Raw genomic sequence first — 25,456 nt, 5'->3', positions numbered from 1 at the left:
TTCTCCTCTGAACACCAAAACACACCTGAGCCATTTGCCTCTCTCTCTTAGAATGCTCATCCATCCTTAGAAAAGAATAAAAACAAAAATCTCTACCACAAACCCACCCAAAATCTCACCCTCTTTGATGTTTGTAGAATAGATCACAAGTAGATTATCAGTTCCTTGTCATTTCCCCTTGCCTACCCCCTTCCCCCATCCCCAGTTTATCCTAATCCAAGTTAATACATTCCAACTAATATCTGTGCTGCTGCAGGAATCCCTTTGTGTTTCTGAGAAGCACATTTTCTAGGTAACCTTGAAAGCAGAAAGTCTGAGGGGTCTGCAGAAATACATAGGGATGTCCTGATGAGGCAATTCCCTGGGGAGCACGGGCAGGTCTCCTAATTAGGGGAGCTTGACTTCAACGGCAGCTGGCCAACTGCAACCCCAATTACTGGAACCACTTGTGGAAACCTCAGGAGACATGATCAGGTTTTCAACAGCAGATGATCTGGGGTAAGTACTGGATATTCAGTGTTGCACACTGGGATTTTTTCAGGTTTGATTATTATGGCTTAAATTTAAATCTAATGTTAGTGCAATGATTTTTTTTCTCAGAAAAATGTAAAGAGGTGAATTCTTCTCAACTTCACTGCTTCAGCTTTTACCTTCTTTTGTCTAAAAGCAGCAGATACAGAAATGTATTGTCTTCATAAACTGACTGTCAAGTCATTACCAAAGCTGGCCTTCTTAAAGCCACATTTTATAGCGGAGATGGACTGCAATTCCACCCATAAACCCAGCAAAGAGCTGGATTACAGTGCTGATTTCATGATGTTTCTGTCTAAAAGTGAACACTCCTAGAAGGTTGCAAGGGAGGCTGGAGCTATAGACACTGCTCCAGAAATAAAAAAACTATGTTTATTCCAACTTCCAACTGCCTCTCTCATAAAATCCCTTCTTGCTGGACTCTGCAGGATCATCAGCAGAATTTGTCACCTTTTTGTTCTCTTGGTAAGGAGAGGCCTCAGAAATGTTTGGTCTGTTGCCTCAGTTAAATAGCATGGGTTGAGAAGCAGAAGTGCAAAAAATAAATTGTCTTTGGTGAACCAACAAGTTTACATGTTTGCATGACCCATAAAGGAGCCCAGTTTCTGGAAGAGTTTTGTGGTTGTGCTCACAGCAGTAGCCCAACATGTGCTGTGTCCAGTGATTACAGCAAGGAAGGCAGCAAATCTGTGGGGAGTCACCACCTCTCCTGCAGAATGACAGTGGAATGGCACCAGTTAGGTGCCACAAATGTCATTCATTGCCAGTTGTCCCATGTTTTCTATGCTACGTAAAGGGAACTGGTTTTTTTCCTGTCTCATTCTAACATAGCTTTCCTTACTATATTAATTTACCTTTCCACAGCCACTATTTTATTCAATTTTATATTCTGCCATTTCTTACTGGTATATATTTGCTGTCTAGCTGTCTTAACTAAAGCCCAACCTCCTCATTACTGATCTCAGGAGTGTCTATGATATTATGACAATTTAATGCATTCACATTTTCTCATGGTTTACTTCTCTTTCTTGTCAGCAATTATGAGCTGTCATCAAAAGCATGAGAAATGGTTACTGTGTTGTTAGAATTTTAAATGGACAGATAATCTAAAAGGAATAGGGGGGAGGCAGGGACATAAAGACTCAGAAAAGCAGTGCAGAAGAAGAGAACTGGAAAAATTATGAATTCATGGAAGAATATAAAGAACAGGAAAATGCAGTTCCTACTCTCATAATTTCAGTTGATTCCCTGGTACAGGGGGCCTGTGACAGTTTTCTAGTCACAGTTTAAGCAGCTGTATATGGGAAAGGGGAAGGAAACGCCCCGCAGAAGCTGGCAGGATTCTCAATATATAGTCAGAAGGATCATAACATTCCCAAAATCAGCCATGACCATGCCATGCAGATTGACATGGATCTATATTTGTGGTACCTCAGCCATATGTATCAGCTTTCAGTACATTAGCTGTTGCACTCTGTCACAATGTCTCATAATGACACAAATGTCACTATATTGTAATACATGGGACATCACTGTTGCACACATATGGTATTTCTAATGCTTGTTTGCTTCTTAGAAAACTGAAAAGCCATAAATTTAGTGGTAAAATATTGCCTATCGCAGCCTGAATCAGTATTTCAAGATTGTTGCCCAGTCAGTTGATGACACTTCTCTGTTCTGCTGAAGCCTGTGAGGAAAGTAGTCCTTCCAGCCTGAGATGGGTGGGTAGCATCAGTGTTTAGTAGATTCTTATTTCTCTCCATGGCCTACAGAATCAATATAGTGAATTAGTTTAGTCTAAGCCTAATTTTCAGGCAGCCACAGTTGCTTTAGGTAAAAGGAATGCTTCCCTCCAAAGGTGTGAAATAGAGCATGAAGAACTGAGCAAGCACCAGGAAGGACTTCCCAGAGCCAGCAGCAGGCTCTCCTGTGACCTGTGTGTCCAAGCTCTGGCATGGCCATTCAGAAGAGAGATTATTCATGGATGTGATGGAGAGGCTGCTGAGTACCAAGTCCAGCAAGGAATGAATGGGACTGATATGGTTGATGGATATCATCACAGCAGTGGCATCTGCCAGCAAAAGATTTATGGCAAAAATTGTATTTTTTTATTATTTTTTTTTTTAATATGAGGGGGGGAAAACTTTCTGGTAAGTAAGTTTCTAAATTGATTGCTTCATTCTGGTTGTTAACAGAATTTGTTTGCCATAGTAATCAAATTCTGCATCATCAGGCCAAAGACAGGGGAAAAGAAACTCCACTTAAGAAAGCTGAGAAGAGGCAAGAGCAACAAGGCCTGTCCTCTCTGTCACATAGTTATGTTTCCTGAAGCCTCTTTTTTCCACCAGTGGGTTGGCTATTCTTTGCTACAGAAGCTTGTTCGCTGAGACCATTCTCTGGGTTCTCACAGGATTTTGTGGAGAACAGGAAGAAACACAAAGTCCTGTGTTTATGGCATAGCAAAGAAGGTAATGGAAATGTCTGGTGTGATGTAAAACCAGATTCTAACAGAATGGTGGGCTTTCTTTTTCTTCTTGTAGTGCCCAGACCATTTCCATGTTATTATCTGGGGGAAACATTACAACCATAATTATAAACAGACATGAGATTTCTAGCATTCAAATGTATCCATGTATTGGTCTAAAAATGCTACATTCTGGGGCTGAACCTGGGCATGACTTTGTTTCTGCTAGGGAATATGCATTGAACATCCTTACATCCAGGGATATCAGGGAGAGACTCAACACCAGCTCTTTAGAGACTGGTGTAGAGGATTAAAAGGAAATTAGGAAAGATAATACACTGATGTGTCTTGAGAATACTCCAGACAATTAAAAGCATGAGCATGTCAAAGCAAATTCCTGTGCTCTCCTCCTCCAAGGAATACATTGTAAAAGCAGACATTCATCTTGATATTTGTCTCCTATAGAAGTGAAGGAGGAAAAAGCTACAGAAAAGTAGTAGAAAAAAACTGGTAATACAGTTAGATAAAAGAGTGCAAGGATATCATCTAAAAAGAGGAAAAGGAGGTTTTGCCTGATCCCAAGATATATTGCATACCTTCACAAAAGGAGATTGCTACCAGAGGTAAGTCATAAATACCATTGCTAAGTAAGTGTGAAATGGAGTCATGGGATATTACTAGTCTATGACATTCTTGGATAAAAAATATAAGGAAATCAAAATAGAAAAATGAGCAAGGAGGCAAAGAAATTCTTATTTTTGCTTTCACACTCAGGTTGAATCAGCCTACCATGTAATTCTGTATCAGAAGGAAACTCTATAAGCTAACAGCCCCCTCCATCTTTCATAATCATTTGATCAAATAAGGCGCTGCCTAATAGCAAGATTGCAAGAAATTTTAATAACATTCGGTTATTGAAGCAGTGAAATACAGGAACACGACAGGCCTCTCCTTGCAGGATGTTCAATTACTTTTATGTTACTGCTGACTCATGAAGGGAGGTCCTGGGCTTATCTTTCAGAAGTTAAAGCACAGAGGCAGATCCCAGCAGATATGTCACCAGAACAGCCCTTTCTTCTAATCTTTAATTTGTGTAGTATTTGCTAGGTCTCTTCCTCAAGCTTTTACTTTTTTTTTTTTTCTCCCCCAAGAACTCTGAAGAGTGGCCTTTTAGCTTTTGTTATGGTTTACCAGTTTTCCATCACAAGCTGCAAGAAGCAATACCTGGCCCAAGAGGCCAGAACAGAGACAAAATACCTCGGCAGATGAGGATGGATCTTGAGGCTGAGAGTATAAATGTTTCACACAGACCTGGGTTTTCTAGAGCAATGAGGAGGAGTGGAATAAGTTCCTGTCTCTGCCACAGCCCTTCAGAACAAGTGAGTGGAAGTATTCAGGCAGCACATCCAAGCTGATGCTCAATGGGTTAAAGTAACTGTGTCCAAAAAGCCAATGATTAAAAACTCAAGTCTGAAATATTATGTACCAGGAAATGGTGGAGAGCTGTCTTGACCTTGATTGTGGTATGTGAATGTGTAATCCATCTTTCAAGTTGGGCATCTGCTTGACTGATTCTTGAATCAAAGCAGACTGGATTGTGTAAACAGATACCTTCCTCATTTATATGCTGTTCATATGCTTTGAACAGAACATGGCTATTTCTTAATTTTTCAGCTAAGGATTTTAAATGGTGGTAATATGACCACTTTTGACACTTCTGGCCTCTCCTGCCAGTTCTATAGATTTTTATTTATCAGTTGTTACAACCTGCCTCTGAGGCAGGGTAGTTGAGGTTCTGTTTAATAGATCCCTTGTGGTAGATTAGAGTGAAAAGACAGTGAATGACCTGTGTACATATGAGCCAGCTTTATTTTAAAATCATTAGGTTGCAGCAGGAACCTGACACCTCCCCTGCAGAGGGATTTCATGCTGTCTGAAGCAACACTGTGGAAATGAGTTGGGGGACACTTCGGGGGACTTTGATGTTTTGTGACCCCTTCTAATGACCCAACTGCTGCTTGGCCATGCTTTTCCTTGTGCCATTTGTGCCTTACTAGGAGGGGAAAAACCTTCTTGCTTCCATGTGAACGCCAACACCTCCCATGGTGGGGAGTTTCACACTGTCAGATGCAGGTGTGCCTTTCTGGGAGGGAGGAAATCGATATGATAAAAAGCATTAGAATGCCTCCAAAGGATCAGCTGCTTACCTGTCTTTTCCCTTATCTGGCAGGAAAACTGATGGCACTTTAAGGCATCAGTCCTAGGTTATCAGGGAGAAATTTATCACAAGGCTTAAGCAGTTTATGTAAACAAAGTTCAGTCTATCACATTACTTCAGTGTGATTTAAAATGCAGGGCATAATCAAATGGCAAATCTAAGTAGATTTTTTCCATTCCAACAAAACACTTAGACAGGAGGTAGAAGTAGAGGGCTGTTTTGCATTCGTAAGCCTTTTCTCACTCTAAGTGAACGAACTGCTACCACTATATATCAATGAGTAATTTTGTCTGAACCATAGGCTTTCAAAGAAGTGAAGTTGGAATGCAGTTCATTAGCACTGAAATGCTGAAGCCTAATAAGACCAAGATTTTAGCTAGAAGATATGAAAAAATGTTCCATTTTCCAAAGCTAGTCAAATCTGCTCGTTACCTAAAGCTGTATAACAGTTTACAAGAAGAGTTTGGACCAAGGAGGTCCTCATTTCTACTTGTCCAGAGTCCTGGTTTATGATTCTGTCATGTTTTGTGTGTATTTTTTTTATTCCCTTCTTTCAGCCATGCTTTTTTCTGTCTTTTTCTGTGACCTCTCTCATCTCTGTTTATGTTGTAGTCAAGCCAGTCCAGCAAATATAGGAAGGAAAATATCATTGTCCATTAACAGTCAGGTAAGCCCTAAAATATTTCAGACCAAGTGCTGATTGGTTCCATGCCCAGTTCTTCCTCTCTAGCTTCAGCTTGATTTTCACAATAAACAGAAAAGTGAAGTTGTCTGTCTTTGCACCCCGGGTATTTTCATCTGGGGAGAAACAAGATGTAATCAAGAGCCAGCCAAGTGATATAACATATTCCATAGGAACATGCATGTCTTTATGTGCAAAGGAAGTCATAGATCTGTGCAAAAGATGACAAACACCAGCCATAGGAAAAAAACCCTACAGCTTTAAGACATGTTTTAAACAGTGATAATGTAGGAAATCAAAATGGGATTGATATCAAGAACCAAGTCACACAAGGCTCGTATTTTAAACAGTTTTCTCTATGCCATCTCACAATGTCAGAAGCTTAATTAAGTTTGGCTTTAAATTATTCCAGCCTAAAAAAATAAATAAGTGATGGAATTGAACTGGCATGCCAGTGATTTAAAAGTAGCTTGTACGCAGTCAAGGGCAAGGAGCTCATTGTTTAATTCAGTACCAAATCAGAGGGCTTACATTGTTTTGAAGCCCAAGGAAAAGGACAAAATCATCCCTGTTTTTCTGAAAACTCTATTCCATGAATTTATCTAATTACCTTCTCATATAGTCTCAGAATGCATCAAAATTTGTTCTGAGTTCTTATCACTTGCATGAGCTGCCTCAGAATTGCTGTATAAAGGATACTGCCTGCTTAGCAGTAAAAATTGTGACTCTTCAAGGGAAAGTAAAATCTACTCCTCCTAAGATACTAGGTAAAATATTGCCTCCAATAAAGTCTGTAGAAAATGCCTGATGAGTTTAGTGCAAACAAGATTTCATCCATGTGTATTTCTTGTTATAGGAACCTTCCAAGAAATAATGGAAACAAATGAAAGTTTGGAGTGACAGAATTCTCTTCTTAAAAATTTTCTTCTTAAAAATTAATACTGAGGCTACTTCCAACTTTTGTGCTTGATCAAAAATATAAATTAAAGGTATAGTCAAGTGTGTTTGGTGAATAGGCCTTGATCTGACATCTCTGCAAAAGGTTGAAAAACAGTGTGACATTTACATTTTTACTGTGTTCTAAATCCCAAACTGAATGAATGTATTTGGACACTTTATAGCTTTAGCTGCAATGGCTTTTCTGAAACAGAAATATTGTTTGGACATTGCTCTTTTTATCTTTCTAGTTTCCACTCATTAAAACCAAAATATAGGCAAGAAAAGAACTGATTATGGCAAACCAACATTTCCAGATGCTGGCAAATACTGTCTTCTGAAGATCAATTTCTCCCCATCTCAGCATAGGTGTTTATCATATCAATTACCATGTCTTCAGTACTTAGAGCTAATGAGATTAAATTATTTTCCTCACATAAGTATGCCTTAAAATCCTAATAGATGACCTGAGGCAAGATTCAAAACCTAACAGTGCTGGAATGGGGAATACAGAGACATCTGAGTAACATACTGGAAGATGGAGGGCTAAAGGGGTTTGTAATTTTGTCTTAAAATATCACGATCATCAGAGGTCAGTGGGCCTTTACGTATATAGAATGCAGCATAGAAAAAGTGCATTGCACAGGTGAGTGTGAACAGGTTTCTGCTCCTCAGAGATTTTTAGACCAGCCTGTGGGTGCTCTGTTTTGGCAAAAACTGTGAAAGGAAAGATGCATTCAGTTCTCCATCAGTTCAGATGCATTAGAGGGCTGCCTTTCACCAAGTGCTTCTTCCTCCAACACTTAAACTTACAGGGTTGCCTGAACATGCATTGACTTACGCTTCTGTTCCCCTTTATTTCAAATGCAAGGTTTCTGATGCAGCTTCTCTATTCTACCTGCAAATGTGTGAGCTGCTATTTTTAACATGGCCATTCCAGACTCTTTTTGCTAATCATTGGTAATCCAGTCTCCTTATTTATCAATTCCAAACACTAAATATTTGATGCTACTGCTAGCAGAACCTGTATTCAGTCATTGCAGTTTTATTGTGTTTCCTTAGTTCTATGGGAGAAGATTCTCTTAGACTTGATCTTTTAGTTTAATTCAATAAAACCTTGACTTAATATTTCTTTTTTATTTCACTTCTTGCCCAGAGTTAATTAACAGTATTCTCTTTGCTCTGTCCAGTGAAGCTGATAAGAATGCCTGCATCCTGATTCAACTGAGGATATAAAAGGAGCCTTTTGATGTCTAATTATAGCAAGTAAGAAAGAGGCAGAACTGATTTATGGGCTAGTGCATCATGTACTACACCTACTCTAATTCACTGGTTTTCTAAATGGCAGAATATGGAGGTAAAAAATCGACAGTACTTTTCCATATTTTCTTTTTATTCCAACAAAGCACTTAGCCAGGAGATAGAAGGTTATTTTTCATTAATATGCCTTTTCTCATTTTAGGGAGAAAGGGAACCTTCTGAGAGCAGTATAAGGGTAATCCTCATTAAGGCATTATTAACAAGGCATATTATTAAAACTGCTAAAGCCATTGCCCTTGATTATAAATGAGTAAATTGGTTAATGAGAACAGTAGTTAATTGGGGGTATTATTACCAAACAGGGAAATCATATGAAAGTTAAATACATCACAGTGATTCTTCTACACAATTAAACATCTATGAGAAAAGAGATTAAGGAGGAGAGTATGAGAAAGTAGCAGTCATAAAGCAGAAGTATGTTTTAAAAAGTGAATTGCAAAAGTCTGTTAAAACTGAATAAAAGTCAATGGTGCATATTAACTCTGCTGAAACTTATCTGAAGCTGCTTCTTGCAAGACAGAAAATCTCAAACTCCATCAGTGTGCTGAAAGGTTGTGTAATCATAGGGCCATCTGGTAGGGATAAGATTTGCCACCCTGCATTTGCCTTAAGATCCAGACATCACATCTGTCCTTCCTCAAGCTTCTCCTTTCACGTGTTTTATCCACTGTAACAACCAGGATTGTTTTGAGCAGCTCTTTGCTATAAGGGTTCGATTTTGCCTGTCTTTTGCAGTCTTAATTGTGCTTCCTTTTCCAGTTAGCTCTGACAGAAATGACATGTCTTTCTGCCAATAATCTGCTGTGAGGGAAAGCAATGCACATATGAGTTTTATACAGGGACCTCAGACAGGGCTACCTATAGCTGGTGGACCAGGACCATGTCCAGACAGCTCCTGAGGAGTTCCAAGGATGGAGAATTCATAACCTCCCTGGACAAGATGTTGCTTCATCACTCTCAGTGATGTAAAAACAGAAAAAAAAAGTGATTCCTTATGTTTTGATGAAACCTCCTGTGTTTTTTTCTGTGCCTGTCACCTCTTGTCCTGGGCACCACTGAAAAAACCTGTCTCCCTCTTTTATTCCATTCTCCCTTCAGGTAAATTAATGAGATGCTCTTTGATCCCCTCCCGAGCCTTCTGTTCCCTAGGTTAAACAGCCTTACAGCCCTAACCATTCTGTGACTCTGTGATTTCTTTTAGGCAGCTGAAATTCACCCTGGTTGGTAAACCAATACTCACACTTGGCTTTGGAGGAGAAAAAAGTTCTGTGGGAAAGGAAATTGCCTTATCAACTCTGCCTTGAAACCACAGACATGGGGATGGGCATCCACACTACCCCAGAGCCCAGTGCCAGGCCCAACTCAAGAGCAGGCAGAATCATCTTGAAAGGCCTGAAAGAAATATTAGTGCCTCCCTTGAGGATGACTTGCTTGACCAGGTAAATCCTATGGTTTAGATGATGCTTGTTCAGCTTGGAGTGTACCAAGGGCCATTCTCTGTGGCTGTATAGGTATAAACCAGCAAATAATACAAGTAAGCACCGATTCTGTACCTTTGCTGTGCTCTCTAGTCATGCTGTGTATTTGTCAGGTTCATCTGCAAGGAAATCAGTTCAGTCTAGGGCTGTTAGAAACAGTATGACAGACTTTTGTCTTTGGAGCTCCTCGCAGCTCCTTAGGTGCACTGAGACTTTGTGCCAATGCCTTTGACTTGAAGGGGATGCAGGAGACTGCTGGGCCAGTTTGGCAGCCAGCTGCCCTCAGCTTGTGTGCAGGCAGGGCCAACCCTGGAGATTAAGGGCTAGGAGAATACAGCAACTCACTTCTCAGCTTGTACCAGTCTCCATCTAAAGCAGGAAACATACACAATTCAAAGCCTTTCCCTCGTTGGCAAATGCCTCGTTAGCAGCTTGTGGAATGTTTAAGGTGCATGCACACACGAAAAGTACTAGGTGTGACTCAGAGCTGGCCACTTGAGAGCACTGCTGTAATTGCTGACTGTCTGTGGGGTGAGCAGCCTGGGGCACGGGCTGTCATTTATAGTGGCATGTGCAATGGACTGCTTAGTTTCCAGATGAAGTTGTAACACAAACACAGATGGAATGATAATGTCCCACCCACTCTAATTCTTCTTGAAATTCCTAATTAAGTATTTTCTCTTCCAGCTTTCCCCTTTATGAAAAGAAATTGTTCTCTGGAGTGTTGTTGGGGAGGGGAGGCGGGGAGGGAGGGAGTGGCTGGATATCTTCCAAGTGGCACCTGAGGAGTGGCTGTTTTGCTGTACATTGGCAAAACCTTACACTCAGCCTATGAAGGACTGATTTTTCTTCAACTTGAGACCTGCTTTGGAAACCTGAAGGCATGGAGGCATGGCAGGAGTGGGTGAAGAGGGAAGGGTATTAGATCCATACTGAACAGTGTTTTCCATTCAGTTGAAGAAAGTAAATCCACAGCATGCTGCCAATTTCCTGTCATTTGTTTGATGGTGGTGGCATCTGTGGAGCACCAAGCTGAGCATCCCATAGATCTCCTGCCTAAAAAATGTGTGGGAAGTTGATGATACATGTCTTGTAACAAAACAACACATAAGGACTGTGCATCACTGAAGTCTTTTTCTATCTCTTCATTTTTTAGTGTTATCCTGAAGAAGAGTTTGAGTTTGTCATCCTAAAGCTGCAAAACAATTTGGTTCTTATATGAGATAGTAAAAACATCCTGCCAAAACCACAATGTGGTGGAAAAATTAAATATCAGATCATAGCTCTGTGAAAAGAGTAATGTGGATTATCCACAGATAAACTCCTAGGAATTCTGTTTAGCTGGGGCACTTCTTCTCTTCTCTGATCTCATCTATCAGAGGTTGTTCTGGTGATAAGTGTTTCATTTCATATCTCACTTTAAAAAAGCAGTCAATCGACATTTGCTCTTCCATTTTCCCACATTGCCATAAGTTAATGGAATGTTCTTTGTCTTACCTGATGTAAGAACACAAGTCCTACACATGCTGCTCTTCTCCTAGTCTCTCAGGGTCATCACAAGAGCTGGTCATGGTTATGTTCTGCTAAGCTGAAGGCCCAGGGGAGCCACTGCATCTCCTTCTAATCCTTCATAACCATTTCCTTTTTAGCTCAAACAGCTCCCAGCTTTCCAACAGTGTTTCAGTCCTTTGTTCCTCAGTTGCTTTAGCTATGTCTAGGCTATTTTAAGGAGAGAGAATGAATTTATCTTTAGGCCTCTATTCTACTGAGGGAAGGTTAATATATTAACATAAAGCAAAGACCTGACAGTTTTGGCCATGGTATACCCATGGCCTTTTTCCACTGCAGCATTTAAATGCCTCACAACTACCTGTGAACTTATTCTTACTGTGCTACAGTCAGCAGCATAAGTCATTGTTGCTGAACTTCCCCCCCCGCCCGCCTCTGTAAAAACAAGCAAAAATATTAAAATATTACATTTTCCCAGATGATGTCCCTTAAATTTACAATCAAACAGAGAAGTTGTCTCAAGTGTGAGTCACCAGTGAATACTTTAATATGACACCTTTCTCCCAGTTGTCCCAGTGGTTTGTCTGGTGGAGTTCTGCTGTTTTCCCAAATGGGGTATGCATACTCAAAGTTTTGGCATCACCCTTCTATGCTGAGTCCCTTCTGAAACTTATCTTGGAGTGAGATATAAACTTAAGGCTATTTCTGAAGGTTTTGGGCATCTTTGAGCAACCAGCACCCAAGCTGGGCACACAGGGAGACCCATTCCAGATTTCCCAAGATGTGAAACAGGACCTTGACTCCAGAGCTTCTAGAAATAGACAGCTTTTAAGCCAGAGAAGAAATATTCTGCATAAAATTCACTCTCAATCAAGCTACATCAGGAACAAGACAGACAAAATCAAACTTCTTCCCAAGGTAAATTACAGATACTAGCTAAAAGCTAGTTGCTGGCTTACATAATTGAAGCTAATATGCTAATTGTAACAAAGCCTGGACTCCAGCCAGGATATAAAGTCATGTTGCAATATGAGTAGATGATATCCCAGCATTAATGGGTACAGAGTGATCTATTTTCTTAGAGCCCCTGTTGATATCTTATCTGTGTCACCATGAGATGCTGCTCTCTCCAGGTGCTAAAATGTGCTTTCGTAGTCAGAGCTTGTTATGGGTGGGAGCTGCCCAATGAGTTGCAACAGAAAATTATCCCTCCATCCTTCAACTTCTTTTAGAACCATTTCTTTGTTTTCTTTGAAAGGTAGCAATGGGCCACAGTTTGAATTGGTGAGCCAGTACAGACCATGGGCCAGTGATATGCAGGGGCCAGGATGTTGTTCCAAGGTTTGCAAAAAGTTAATCTGTGAAGAAAGACCAAGGAGGCAAAATGATCCTGAAATAGACAGGGAAAATGTGGTATCATCTACACTAAGCTGGCCAGCATGGCAGTCCCTTGTTGGAAGTAGACTCTCATGGGGCATAATTAATGCACAATGTTTTATAACATCTCAATTTTTCCCAGAGTCTCCTCTCCTTCTTGGTGAACAGTGATCTCTCTGTAGTTTATCACTTCTCAAATGACAATTTGACATCCTGGAACACTGACCCTTTGGCAAGTAAATCCTAGTAGTGTGGATTACTGGTTGGCACATCCTCAGTGCCAAGGCTCCCATGGCACATCCAGCTAGTGCTTCACTCTCAGCAAGGAACTCCAGATAAAGTCAGGACATTGGGTTCATGGCTACCTGAAGACTCAAATCTGCTTGACTGGGCTCTTCTGGTAACTTTAACTACCTGAATACATTTCCTCTTCTTGACCTATATTTGCTGGTGACATTTCTCTCAACTGAAGTAGAAGTGCTAAGACATGTAGTGTGTTCAAACTCCACAGGTACTTTTGTGTGTATATAAATTGTTTTTCCAGGTGCCTCTGCAGGTGGATTGAACTTGGCAGTGCTACAAATAACATGGTCTCTGCTGGAGAGTCTGTGTTCACAGAGAAGGAGAGTGGATGACAAGACCTGTAAGGAGGAGAGAGCAGCTCTGAGACAGGTATGTGTGTACAGAACATGCCTGTGTACCCCAATACCCTAAAAAAATGACATATGGAGCTAAGATATCAGTAGTGCTTTTCCACTGGAATTGCTACTATGCTCAGCCCTCATCTCACTGAACCATCCTGCCTGGGCAGCTGCAGAAGCCCTTCTCTCAAGGGAAGCATCAAGGGAAGTATGGAAATTCTATTGCAAATGAACCTCTGAGTTCACAGAATTGGTACAAAAGTTTTTAATGTTTTTGGCTGTAAAGTAGCAATAATAAATAAAATAATAAAATAAATATATTAAAATTTAATACATAATAAAATGATGTATTTTTACTTCTAATTAATTTTAAACAAATTAATATAATTAATAATTTATTATCTATGTTTTTATATGGAGTATATGTCTAAATATAAAAATATTTATATCCTTATATGAAAAAAATAGAATAAAATGCAATAAATTTTTAGCTAATTTAATTCTGGATTATACATGAAGTACTGGAGATCTGGCCTTGTAAGCCAAAGACATGCCTGATAGCATCTCTTGCCTTAAGATGGTAAACTTTTCCCATTCAAAACTATGAACATTGTAAACATTGTTCTGTTTCCAAATCATGGTCAATTATAAGACCAGAAGGTCTTATAATTAAAGATTACAAAAGCTAATATTTTCCAGTAAAATATCCATGGTTAGAATGAAGCTATATTTCTTTTTTCTTAAGTTTTCAAGTTACAGAAAGCAATAAAGAAAAAACCCCCATGAAATTGAAAAAAATGGCCTCTCCTCTGAAGTGTGTTAGAGGAATGCCTGAGCACAGTACATACCCCTGTGTTCTGCTCAGAAAGCTGGTGGGTTTTGGAGTATTATGGGGTTTTGGGAGTACCAGCAAGTACTGTGTTAGTATATTAGAATTGCAGGCAAATGGAAATATGAGACACACATCCATTCCAGATTAGTTTGTGTGGTTTTGTTTCCCATTTCAGTCTTAATTTCCTTTGTTGATGAAGTAATCACCAGTATGTCTCAGGGAAAATCAAAAGATGATGCTGGTACTCTGTCCTGACTGGGTTTTTTGTAAGTTAGTTAGTTTAACCCAGGGTGAAAGCTGTGAGCTCACAATGTCTGAGATGGACATCCATTCCTAATGATTTCTCTAAAATGAATTGCTGAAATACATGTATCCAGATAATTCCCTGGTGGCACCACCCTCCGCTAAAAGCACCCATTTATGTAGCATCAATTTTTTTTAGACATGCAAAATGGTTCTAATTTTACTCCTACAGTAAGCAGCAGTACTGCTTAGCATGAGGTTTGTCCACAGGAGTTCTGTAACATTTCCCATTAGCAACTGTCTGCTCACTCCAGCAGAGCAGCTATTTGATGCTGAGGCTGCTATGACAGCTACTTGAACATATAAATAGAATCATGCTTCACAAATGTGACAGTATCACATGGCTGGATTCATGGAAGTGCTGAAGTGGGAAAAATTTCTCTTACCCCATAATTATGTGTGTGTTAGTGTTACATTTAGTGAAGTGGTAGGCCTGGTTAGACCCAAGAATGAAGCATTTTTGACAAGCTTGGGTTTGAGCTGTGATAAAAGGATTACATTCAGGTTTGATGTAGATGGGTACCAGCACTCTATCTGTGCACATAGCTAATGCATTTTGTCTTCAGCTCCGTGGCTGATCCATGAAGTCTCCTGGTGATCTCTGAGTAGATGTGGCAATGGACTGGCTTGGGACAAATAGGCAGTAGATTGATCTCTGTGCTGTTTCATGGCACAGCAGTGGACTAGAAACTGCCAAGGTGGAAATTTCAGATAATTGCCTGTTGTGCCTAGGTCACTTAGGCACTATTTGTGTGCTTCAATGTGTTGGTGAAGTCGCTCCTGGGTGGAGGAATCCTGGGCAGTCCCAATGATACTGTTAGCTCCAGGGACAGGTGAGGCAACTGGCCAAATGCCACATGGATAAATTTAAACAGTCTGCAAAATGCAGGGGCAGAAATGTCTTTGGAAATGTTCTAGCCATAACTAGCCAGATTTAACTACCTTAATTAAGGGCAGGATCAGGGGCAGCAGGAGGTTGGTTTAGATGACCTTCATAGGCCTCTTCCAACCTAAAGCATTCTCTCGTTCTGTGGTTATAGGTAGGACACTGTACATAGTAGGAAAGCTAGAAGAAGTTCTGTACATAGTTTTGAGATAATAAATAGAAATCGATCATTGATGTACTGTAGTCATCATGTAGGACCACAGACCAGCTGGAATGTAAGAAATAATCAGAAAAAAATGTTGTATCTCACCTTGATCCTGTAGGAGCTGCTCTTGCAAGAATGCTTGTGATGGAGACTCCCATCCAGACAGCAACTGACCCTGCTGTTTGAGAGATTTGATTCCCCACATGACCAAAAATGTCTATGCAAAATATCTCAGTGAGTAGATGGGATGTTGTGGGTTCTGAGAAGCAGAAGATTCTCATTTTGTGATTAGGAATGAAAGAGTTGGGCAAGAGCTGGTCAGTTCCAGGTGGTTTTCTTGAGGGTTATCTTCTTTCCTGCCAATAATGTTTAATGTAATCTTTGCAAAGAACAACACTGGTGGATTTTCTTTGAGATACTGGGGAAAAAATGTTGTCAGTCAAAAAACCACAACAAAAACCCCAACCAAAACTCAGTGGTAAATTGTGTGAATTTGTGACACTTGTTTTATAGCAATAGAAAAAATTTGAATATAAACTTGTGTAGCATAGCAGGGCATATTTTCTTCCCTTCAAAGCAATTGTTCAGATGATAAAAATGCTTGCAAGAATTTTTTTCCCTTTCTGTTTTATTTCTTCTTGTCTTCTCCAACCCAAATACCACAATAAGGTATGTCCCTGTGCTATGATGAAGACTGCCCTTAGTATTTCTGTGTGCAAGAAGATACATCCCGAGACACCAAGCAGCGAAATTTATTTCTATCATACACACAGACACATGTATGACAATGAAATATTTCAAGATGTTCTAAATATTTGCTCCTAACAAAGGACTGATGCCACATTCCTGCAATATAGTATCATATTCTGTAGGTGTTGTGGACAGATTATGCCAATCAAACACTGGAGGCAAGAATATTTATGTCATTCCTGCAAAGTCTATCTCATCCCAGAGATAATAGCAAGAACACTTTTTCTTGAAATCCTAATAAATGTACTATTTTCTAGATAGGGCTTGACTTCATGCTGTCTTGAAAAAGGGATTTGCTTCGATTTTTTGAAATGCTGTGCATGGCATAAACAGTGCAAAGTATCCTTTCCCATTTGTAAGATATTATCATTAACCCTTGGAACTTTTGATTTCTACTTAATCTTCTGCTTCATGCCTTCACTGATAGTGAAAATCATTATCAAATGCCATTTTGATGTGTTACCTCATGGAATGAATTACTGAAGTCAACTGAGCAGCAACAAACAGAATGAAGGCTGGTGTGCTTGCAGACCTGTATAACTTCACTGATGCTTCACTATTAAATTTATCTATGTTCAACTTGAATTGAACCCAGATCTTTATTTAGCTTGCTAGCAGGCAATTTACATTCTCAAGGTCTATTCCAATGCCAGATGAAGTCAATGACAGCCTTCCCTGACTTCAAGGGGTTTTAGATGAGGCTCCAGTTCTTGGTTGTGATGACATAAAGGTAAAATATTAATGCTTTACTTTTTTGGGGGGGTACAAATAATGGGTGCAAGACATAGAGCAGATGACTATGTAGCCAATGACTCTTTCACTGAACAGAGATTTTCCTTCTGTGAAGCTGGAGCCGTCATATGTGGTAGTCAGGAGATGTAGAAGGGGAAGTGTTCCTCTTGACCAGGTTTTATGATTACTTTTCCCCTTTTCATAGGATTCATTTTTTTAACTGATTCTGAAACTTTAAAACTCTAATTTTAATTGACTGAAATTTACATTCACTAGCAATTTGACCGAGAGGTTTTGGACCTTTCTGATAATCAGTAAAATGGAGTATATTGACAAGACCTGCAACACTCCTTGTTAATTGCAAGCTGCTTTCCCTGATTTACAGTGCACAGCAGGCAATTGGTTGTACCAACTCTCCAGGGCCCTGAACTTCTTATTCTACCACATAAAACCACCTGGAACACAACATCAGTGATTCACTGGCTTCCAGGCTGCAGGTTCCTGCCCTGATACACAACTCTCTGTTGCTGATGGTCTTAGTTACAGGTGTGACAGTAGGATTCCTGCCTCTTCAGAAAACACTCATGGCATTAAAGAAAAAGAAAAATAATGTGCTATATATGATTTACCCACAGCATTATTTCTCCCTCAGTAGTCATTTTGCTATGGCATTGTGTTTCCTTTTTGCAGGTCCTAATCAATGCACCAAATCTGTAATCACCAAAAAGTAGGTGTGGACATATGGATTTGTATGATTGTCCTAACCCAAGATCACATTCTCATTACCAAGTACTTGCTGAACAAAAGGAGATCATATAAATGTTCCATAATTCTATGGCATCCTTTGGCAAATATTTCAACTTGTCAGGTACATGATGCACAATGAACCATTTCCTTTGTTGTTGGTTCTGAATCTGGCTCCCCACCAGCTCCATTTGGGATCTGCAGTTCTTGTGGTAGACAGCACTGCTCACAGTTGCTTTCTAATTACCATCTTCATACCAATTATAATTTTTCTGGATAATTTCCCCCAACTCAGAAGTCATAGCCTGCTCAATTGCTTCTTTTATAGAAGGTATTTTCCATTTCAGATTATCCTTCAAGCTTTTCTTGGCACCTCTTCTAATTCTAATATAAATTTTCTGGCAGAGGCAGATGTAAACTGCATGTTTTTCAAATTGTAGTCAAGCCATGCATCCATACAGTGTTACAGTAACACTGCCTATTGCACTCTCTATTTTTCTTACTAATTTCTGCAATTTTAACTTCTATTTTTCCCTGACTGCTACTGACCGATACACTGATGTATTCATGGAACAATCTCACTTCTGAATATTAGTGCTGGGCTCAGAGCCCATCATTTAAGATGTGACATTAGAAGTACTTTTGTTCAGGGCTCATCCCTTTATGTTTATCTATACTGAAAGCTATCAACTGCTGTGATCTACACAGGCACTCATTATTGTAAGTTGTGCACTTCTTCACAGACAGTTCATTTATCAATTTTGTAACCAGAACAGGCTCCTGCACACATCCCTCTGGTTCCTGCCCACCATCACATTTGTTCATTCTGCTTGTCTTATTTTTTAATGTTTATTACAAATGCTCAGGAAATTAAACGTGAGGAAATCTACTGAAGTTGCTTTAGAAGGAAAGATACACCACTCCAGTCAGTTCACTCTATTCAACTCCTTCCTGACTTCTTCAAATAACTCCACCAAGCCAGCAAGTTAAGTCATAGCCTTAAAGAAAAACGTGGAAAAACTCTTCCCTAACTGATCATACTTATCCAGGTGTCTGTTCTTTGTGATATTAGCATGCTATTGAAGCCAAGGACAGGCATCAGGATTCCATATTTGGACTTCCATGGTTCTCCCTGAAACTGTTTTTTGGTCAGTTAGTATAAATCATGTCTAATATCTTCAGGTGTGTGAAGCAGGTTTAAGAGAATTATCCACCACTTTCAGTAATCAAACTATTTCATTGGTGAGCCCTTTCAGAGCTATTGCCTGACCACCATCTTCATCCTGAAAATTTGCTACTTTTGTCCATTTTCTCAAGGACAAAACTAACCTCATCTATCTTACAGTCAATTCAGTATCACACAGATTTTGTAATGCAGTTTCTCACAAAAAAAAAAAAGTTGTTTTTTTCTGGTTTGTGTATTAATGCTGTTTAGTTTCTTGGCTATTGCTCCACAGAAGCTGAGCATTCTTTTCATGTCCTGATCATTCTGAGAGTCAAAAGACTCTCAGGTGAGTCTGTTTCCTTGACATGCTTCAGGTTATACTATTGTACTTTTGCAACAACTAGGAGAGTAAAGTGATAGGACTTAGATTTCCATGAGAAGTAATGGATAATAAACAACAACAAAAATTATTCTGTTGTGTTTTGGCAATTCCTTGCTTTTTAAAAATGCAGCTACTCATGATCAAAGACCATTTGTACTTTCTGTCTCCTGCTCATTTTAGTTCTGTTCCTCTCTTTGTCCAGCTGGATATTAACAAAATGTTTACCACTTAGTTTTCCTGCCAAACTTAATTTGACTCTCTGTGACTGTATGTCTTATCAAGCAGGTACTGTTCAGGGAATAAAAAATTATATATTAGCTAATCTTACAGTAGGGGAAATCTTGAGTCCAGATCCAGGGTCAGCTGCACAATTCAAGTATTTACCATCATAAATTGCCAAGACCAAATCATACCATAGTGCATTCATGGAACAGTGATAGACTGCCAATGTGATACACTCTTAAAACACCATGAAAATTTTGAGTAATTTTTTCTGTGTTTTTTCATGAGTAGGATTCAAATGTTTATTTACCAGCTGAGATCAGCCTAATGTTCCTTGAAAAAGGAAGCGACATTAGAAAAGACCTGGGAGAAACTCAGCCTATTCCTGTTTCACTATGATTCTGTTACTCTAAGTAGATTATCATAAAGTGATATTGGCAATTGCCAAGGCAATTGCACAGGGTACAACTCCCTCCATCAGCTGAGCAGGCGTAATTGGATTGAAAACCTGGATGCATTAGTCTAATCTAATACTACACAGAAATGTACAATCAGTTATACATCATATCATCTCAGCACAGTGTCAAATCAATATCTGTTTTCAGCAGGAAAAATGTGCAGGTTGTGCTGGAGATATGACTAATGGGAATGCTATTTGGAGTGTTTGGAGTGCAGTTTTCATGGTAAGGAATGATAACAATTGGTTTCATCTGGAGTAATTACAGCTCATTGGCCACCAGTTAGGCAATTACTCAAAGGAAATCCTCTTGAGGGAAGAGTATCTCAGCTTTGACAAGAAAACATAACCAGTAGAAATTCCTTATGTGTGGTAGAAAAAACATCTATTCTTCCAAAAGATATAAAAAGCAACGTAAGCAGAAGAATGGATATTTCACCAAGCCCCACAGAATTTCATGTTTTCTGTGTGAAAAAAATTCCTAAATCTCACAGTGTCAGATTTGGTCTCCCTGAAACAATTCTTGAAAAGATAGCGAGAGAGGAAAGGCAGTTTTAAGAAAGTGCTCAGTCATCTGCATTTCTAATGCACCATGTCTGCATTGGGTAAGGTATGCATGTGGTGACTGTGATTTATGACATACACTTCATGAAGCACTGTGGGAATGTTGTCTCTTGAACAGTTCTGACCTCCAGGAAGGCCACTTTAAGCAGGAAAACCATATTTATTTCAAGAACATGCCTAGACTATGAATTCAGGACATTTCCAGAGTGGCAATAGAAGTGTTTTGCAAGTGATACTTCTGAGTGCAAGTCCAGAAAGTGAGGCAGTAGGAGAAGGATGGTAATAATTAGAGATAGGTTTGAGAGAGAGTTCTCTATTATCAAAACCTCCTTGTTATGGAGTAAGGAGACAAGAAAGATGAGGAAAAGGAACTCCTGAGAAAAAGAGAGAAATGTAGCAGGTGGTGTTCCCAAGGTTCTTCCTTGGATTAAAAGACTACCTCCCATTTTGGTCTTGTACAGTCATGAGCAGAAGCCTTGATTCCAGTCCATCAAATCTCTGCAGAACTACACTAAGGAATTAACTGTTCAATAAAGCCCTGTTTGCATTGCAGGATTCAGCCTGCAGAAATCAAGTCTTTTAACAAAACCTATTGACAAAGCTTTCAAAGCAAAGACATTACTTTGGTTTTGTTTTTAGTTTTCCCAAGACTACCTTGAAGTAAAATCACAGTTATGGCACTGCATAAATAACTACTGATGTTTCTTCTACTTGTAACCCAGGTGAGGATCAATTCACAAAAAGGAAAAAAACCTATCTTTTGTGAAGTGCTTTTAATAGCTATGGAAAAATGAAATACTTGACACAAAGAGACATAAGGGTACTTTATTGCTGAATATTAGTACCTACTGTGTGCAAAACAGAGCTGTGAAGCAGAGACTTTTCAGACAAGTCTTGGAAGTTTCCAGACATTATTACAGCATGGCTTATTGAAAACTTCACCCCCTCCTCTGGGGGTGGCAGAGGACTCTGACATGGGGGGGCTTCTGAACTACTGAGTCAAACCTGCCTTTGATGAAGCTTAATTTCTCCCGAGATAGTTCTGAGGTATTATCTCCATCCAAAAAATAATTTTACATTTGTGTAGAACTTTTTAAACTGCAGAATCCTCTATTTCTTTCTTTATTTTATATGAAGAGAATTTTAACCCTCACCAAAAAAAGTATATGTGTTTTCAGTAGAGTTGAAATCTACCTTGAAGAATTACTGCTAAGATTAGCTTGTGTATTCAAGCTCCCAGAAAACAAAGAGAATTTTATCACATATATTTATTATTATTAAATAATGTCTGTTATATATAGAATACAGTACCTAATATGTGTCTAACTACATATTAAGTCTAACTGCCATAACATTTTTCATTGGCTGAATGACATTCTTAATAGAGATCATAATTTTGGCACTGATGGCAGTAGTAATTTCTTCAGTAAATCACAATACACTCCCTAAGTGGAAAGAGCTTTGCAATTTCTCAAATAAATGGAAAAATAATTTTCCACAATCAGTAAAGGTAGCAATAATTGTTATAAGGCTTATTGTAGTTATTACAAAGAACCTCAATTGTTCAATATAGCCAATCAGAAGTAAAACAGCATAAGAGTGGAATCCATAACAAGCATAAGTGCAGCACAGTTAAAAGAACAATTTTTTTATTGATAAAAAGCAGGAAAGCACAGAAAGTGATGAAGTGACTGCTTCAGAAGCAATGAAGTGCAGAATGTCAGGTCACATCATCATGATAGAGGTATTAATAATTTTTTCCAAAATCCACTTAGAATTAGGCTGTAATTGGTAAGCACAAAAGGGATTTTAAATTTTTTTCTAATTAAAAAAGCCACTGATATCCCAATACACAGAGATATTAAAATGTTCCAATACCTGTATGTGTAGGTGCACAGTCCCTTTATTATTCTCCACTTTGTTGCCTACTTTGAAGGCAACATGGAATCACACCAGGAATATTGGAAGATGTAAACAATATTTAGCCATAAAGCAATGCATATTATTATAGCATGAAAATTAATATTATTCTAAACAATCTCCTAGTCCATATACTGTATAATACAAAAAGGGAAGCTATATATGGCTCATTGTACAGCCTTGAATGTATACTATGAAAATTTAAATTATCTCTTGCATTTTTGCCAAATGTGTTTTTGAATTACATGGCAGTTTTCATTTTGTCATCCTTGAGTGTACAGGAATGTTGAGGAATTTCTCTGCAATGTGATTATCTCCAAACCGCTGCAAATTAAGAGTCTGAAAATCTTGTTCTTATATTAGAAGCTGTTTTCATATTTCATGTATGGAAATCTGTATTTTGGAATAAACTAACATTCTGCCTTTCCCCCCAAAGTTGTTTCATATCTCTGAAGTTTTTATTTCGTAATCCAACCATAAGCACAGGACTAGGAAGAATATTTTACTTTTGTGAACAAACTTCGACATTTAATAAAAAGGTGCTGAATATCAATTCTTTTAAAGTAGCACTTCAAATAAGTTAGTTTCAGTTATACACAAACAGAATTGAATGAACAGAAGAAAATATAAATATATTTTTAAATTTTAAAATTGAATTTTATGACAATGACTCCATTGATGAGGAATTTAGATAAGGGCATCAAATGTACATTGGAGGAAAATTAGATGGTATGAAACAGTGTTTTTATAAATGTTCCTTATTGGGTTTTTGGTAGTGTTTTTGTTTGTTTGTTTTGTTTTGTTTTGGTGGGGTTTTTTTGTTGTTGTTGTTGGGTTTTTTTTGTGGTTTTCTTTTGGGTGGTGGTGGGGGTTTGTCCCTGTGGCTAGGAGTAACTTTGTAAATTTGTAAACTATCATTGAAATCTAAGAACCAGCAATTCAGGATGCCAGTGTAATATCCTTCAAAGAGCCAAGGCAGCAGTTAAGTGAGATTTCAAATGCAAAGTGCTGCTCAGGATGACTTTGTCTTTGTCTATACACTCTTGCTTTCAACATTATAATCAGGAATGAAACCATTTGTCTTACTAGAATAAACCCATAGTGAATTGAAGGTGTTCTGGTGTTAAAAGCAACTCACAGTAGAGCTGGTAAACCTGACCACTACACTTCGTGTAGATAACTGACTCTCTTCTAACACAACCTTTTTCACCATTTTAAAAAAGGCACTCCTGCCAGCTCCCACATTCTCACTTTCACTTCTCTGCCCTTCCAATTTGCTTGATGTAACCAGGGATAGTGACCTGCCCTTAAGCAGGATCAATGAAATTAAGCTGGTTGAAAAAAAATCTGCAAGCATGTTCACTGGGGGAATGACAGCCCTGCCCTCCAGAGCTAGAGCTGCCTGCAGGCACCTGGCAAGGCTGGAGGCTGATTTGAGGGACAAGATTCTGCACTGACCAGTGTTTCTGGAGCTCCAGTGGTGGAGCAAACAGCTGGCATTCCCAGCACCCTCAGCTTTGCTCAGCCCATGCAGACTTCTGCCCCTTTGACTTTGACAGGTAGGTGAGAATGCCTCTGAAGCTCTCTGGCAGTTGGCTTTTACAGGGAAACCTAAAAGGGTCATGTTGGTGCTTCCATGTTTCCACCCAGTTGCTAGCTCTGAAATGCTGCTGTGCCAAAAGTGCACAATTGTGCTTTAGACAACATATATTTTAGACTAAGCCATCACAGTGAGTATGTCACTCAGTGTAAGTACTGAAAATGTCCTCCAGCCTTTAAAATGTTCTGGTAACTGCTGTTACCAGCAGTCCTGACTTCTCTTTGATAGTAGCTGAAATTATGAATACTTTTACATTAGTTAATGTCAATCTCTGCTGGTTAATACTTGATTTAACTACTGGCATATTGTTCCAGGTAGAAGCACACCCTGACAGGTCAGTGAAACTATAAAAGCAGTCAAGAAGGATAGTTAGCCAGGGAGTAATTAGCTGTTTTTATTTTGGTAATAAACATGTTTAATTGAATAAATAAAAGAGGATAGAAGTGATCTAACTTGTTTCTCTCCAAGGAACAGTATAAAGGCTGATCATGCATTTGGTACTGGGCACTACAGAATGAATCTGTGAGAAAAGTAACACCTTAGTCACAGAATAATCACATACTAGGGAGAAAATACTGTGAGTGAATCACCCATTTAATCTAGCAAGCAAGGGTACAGAAAGAAACATGAAGCTAAAGGACAGAAAATTCAAACTAAAAACAAGACATAGGTTGTTCTGGTAGGAGTGATTGACACAAACTATCTAGTGAAGTGATAGATTCTCCATCTTTCAATGACTTCCAGAACAGGCATGGTCTCTGAAGGTGTGTCATTTTTTGGCAATGACAAGTTACTCAGAGGGCAGTTTAAAGAGCAGTAGCTGATGAGCTAAAGATCCCTTCTGGCCTCAAACTCTCTAAACATGGTACACTGCCACAGATCTTACAGGCAAGGCACAAAATACAAAGATGCTACATCTTTCTTTTGCCAGCTACAGAAGAGAAGAGGAACAATAAGGGTCACAGTGCAAACTGAAGCCTGAGAGAAGTAAAACTCCTGTGTAGGTATGTCTGAAACAAAAAAGGCTGTGGGATGCAAATAGATTATAGTCCAGGGTGCAAAGAGGATGTATGAGCTTCTCTGTGATACTTTACACATGAGATCCCCCATTAGCTTAAGTGTACATTAATTCAGATGCAATATGCATAAACCAGAGCACATCCACAAAGCTGGAACATGGAAACAGCTGGTGTACTCTTTAATTACAATGAACCTCTTCCATATGAGATGCTGGGGATTTGGGATGAAAATTAAAAACAATGCTGTAAAATGTTGTACTGGTACTTGTGCACCTGCAGTCCTGAAGGCACATGTGGCAGGTGCCTGTCTGCATATCCCCATTTTGCTGGCCAATTCCTTTATTTTTCAAAGTGGAAGGCTCTGACAATCATACAACATATCCATGTGGTGTTTAGGAAAATGCTTGATGCTTTAGCACTGGGAACTAAATGTGCATCATTTCAAGGTCTTGACTCATGACCTAACCACACTGCAGGGTTGGTCACATCACCTTCATCTAGAGGAAAATACTGATTTCC

The 25,456-nt window shown here is 39.1% G+C and overlaps 1 long non-coding RNA gene across 1 annotated transcript; it reads left to right on the top strand.

The window, feature by feature from the left end:
- The first annotated feature begins 8,702 nt into the window (after positions 1-8,702).
- On the top strand, positions 8,703-24,923 carry LOC139591393 (uncharacterized). Its single transcript, XR_011679630.1, has 3 exons — positions 8,703-9,590; positions 13,060-13,187; positions 24,850-24,923. It is a non-coding gene; the product is annotated as an uncharacterized lncRNA (long non-coding RNA).
- The last annotated feature ends 533 nt before the right edge of the window (positions 24,924-25,456 follow it).

The sequence above is a fragment of the Agelaius tricolor genome, unplaced genomic scaffold (genome assembly GCF_023055355.1).
Source record: "Agelaius tricolor isolate 1412-34295 unplaced genomic scaffold, bAgeTri1.0.p SCAF_6, whole genome shotgun sequence".
Lineage (NCBI taxonomy): Eukaryota > Metazoa > Chordata > Aves > Passeriformes > Icteridae > Agelaius > Agelaius tricolor.
Note: the sequence above shows the minus strand (reverse complement) of the source record. Positions and strands in the feature narration are given on the sequence as shown.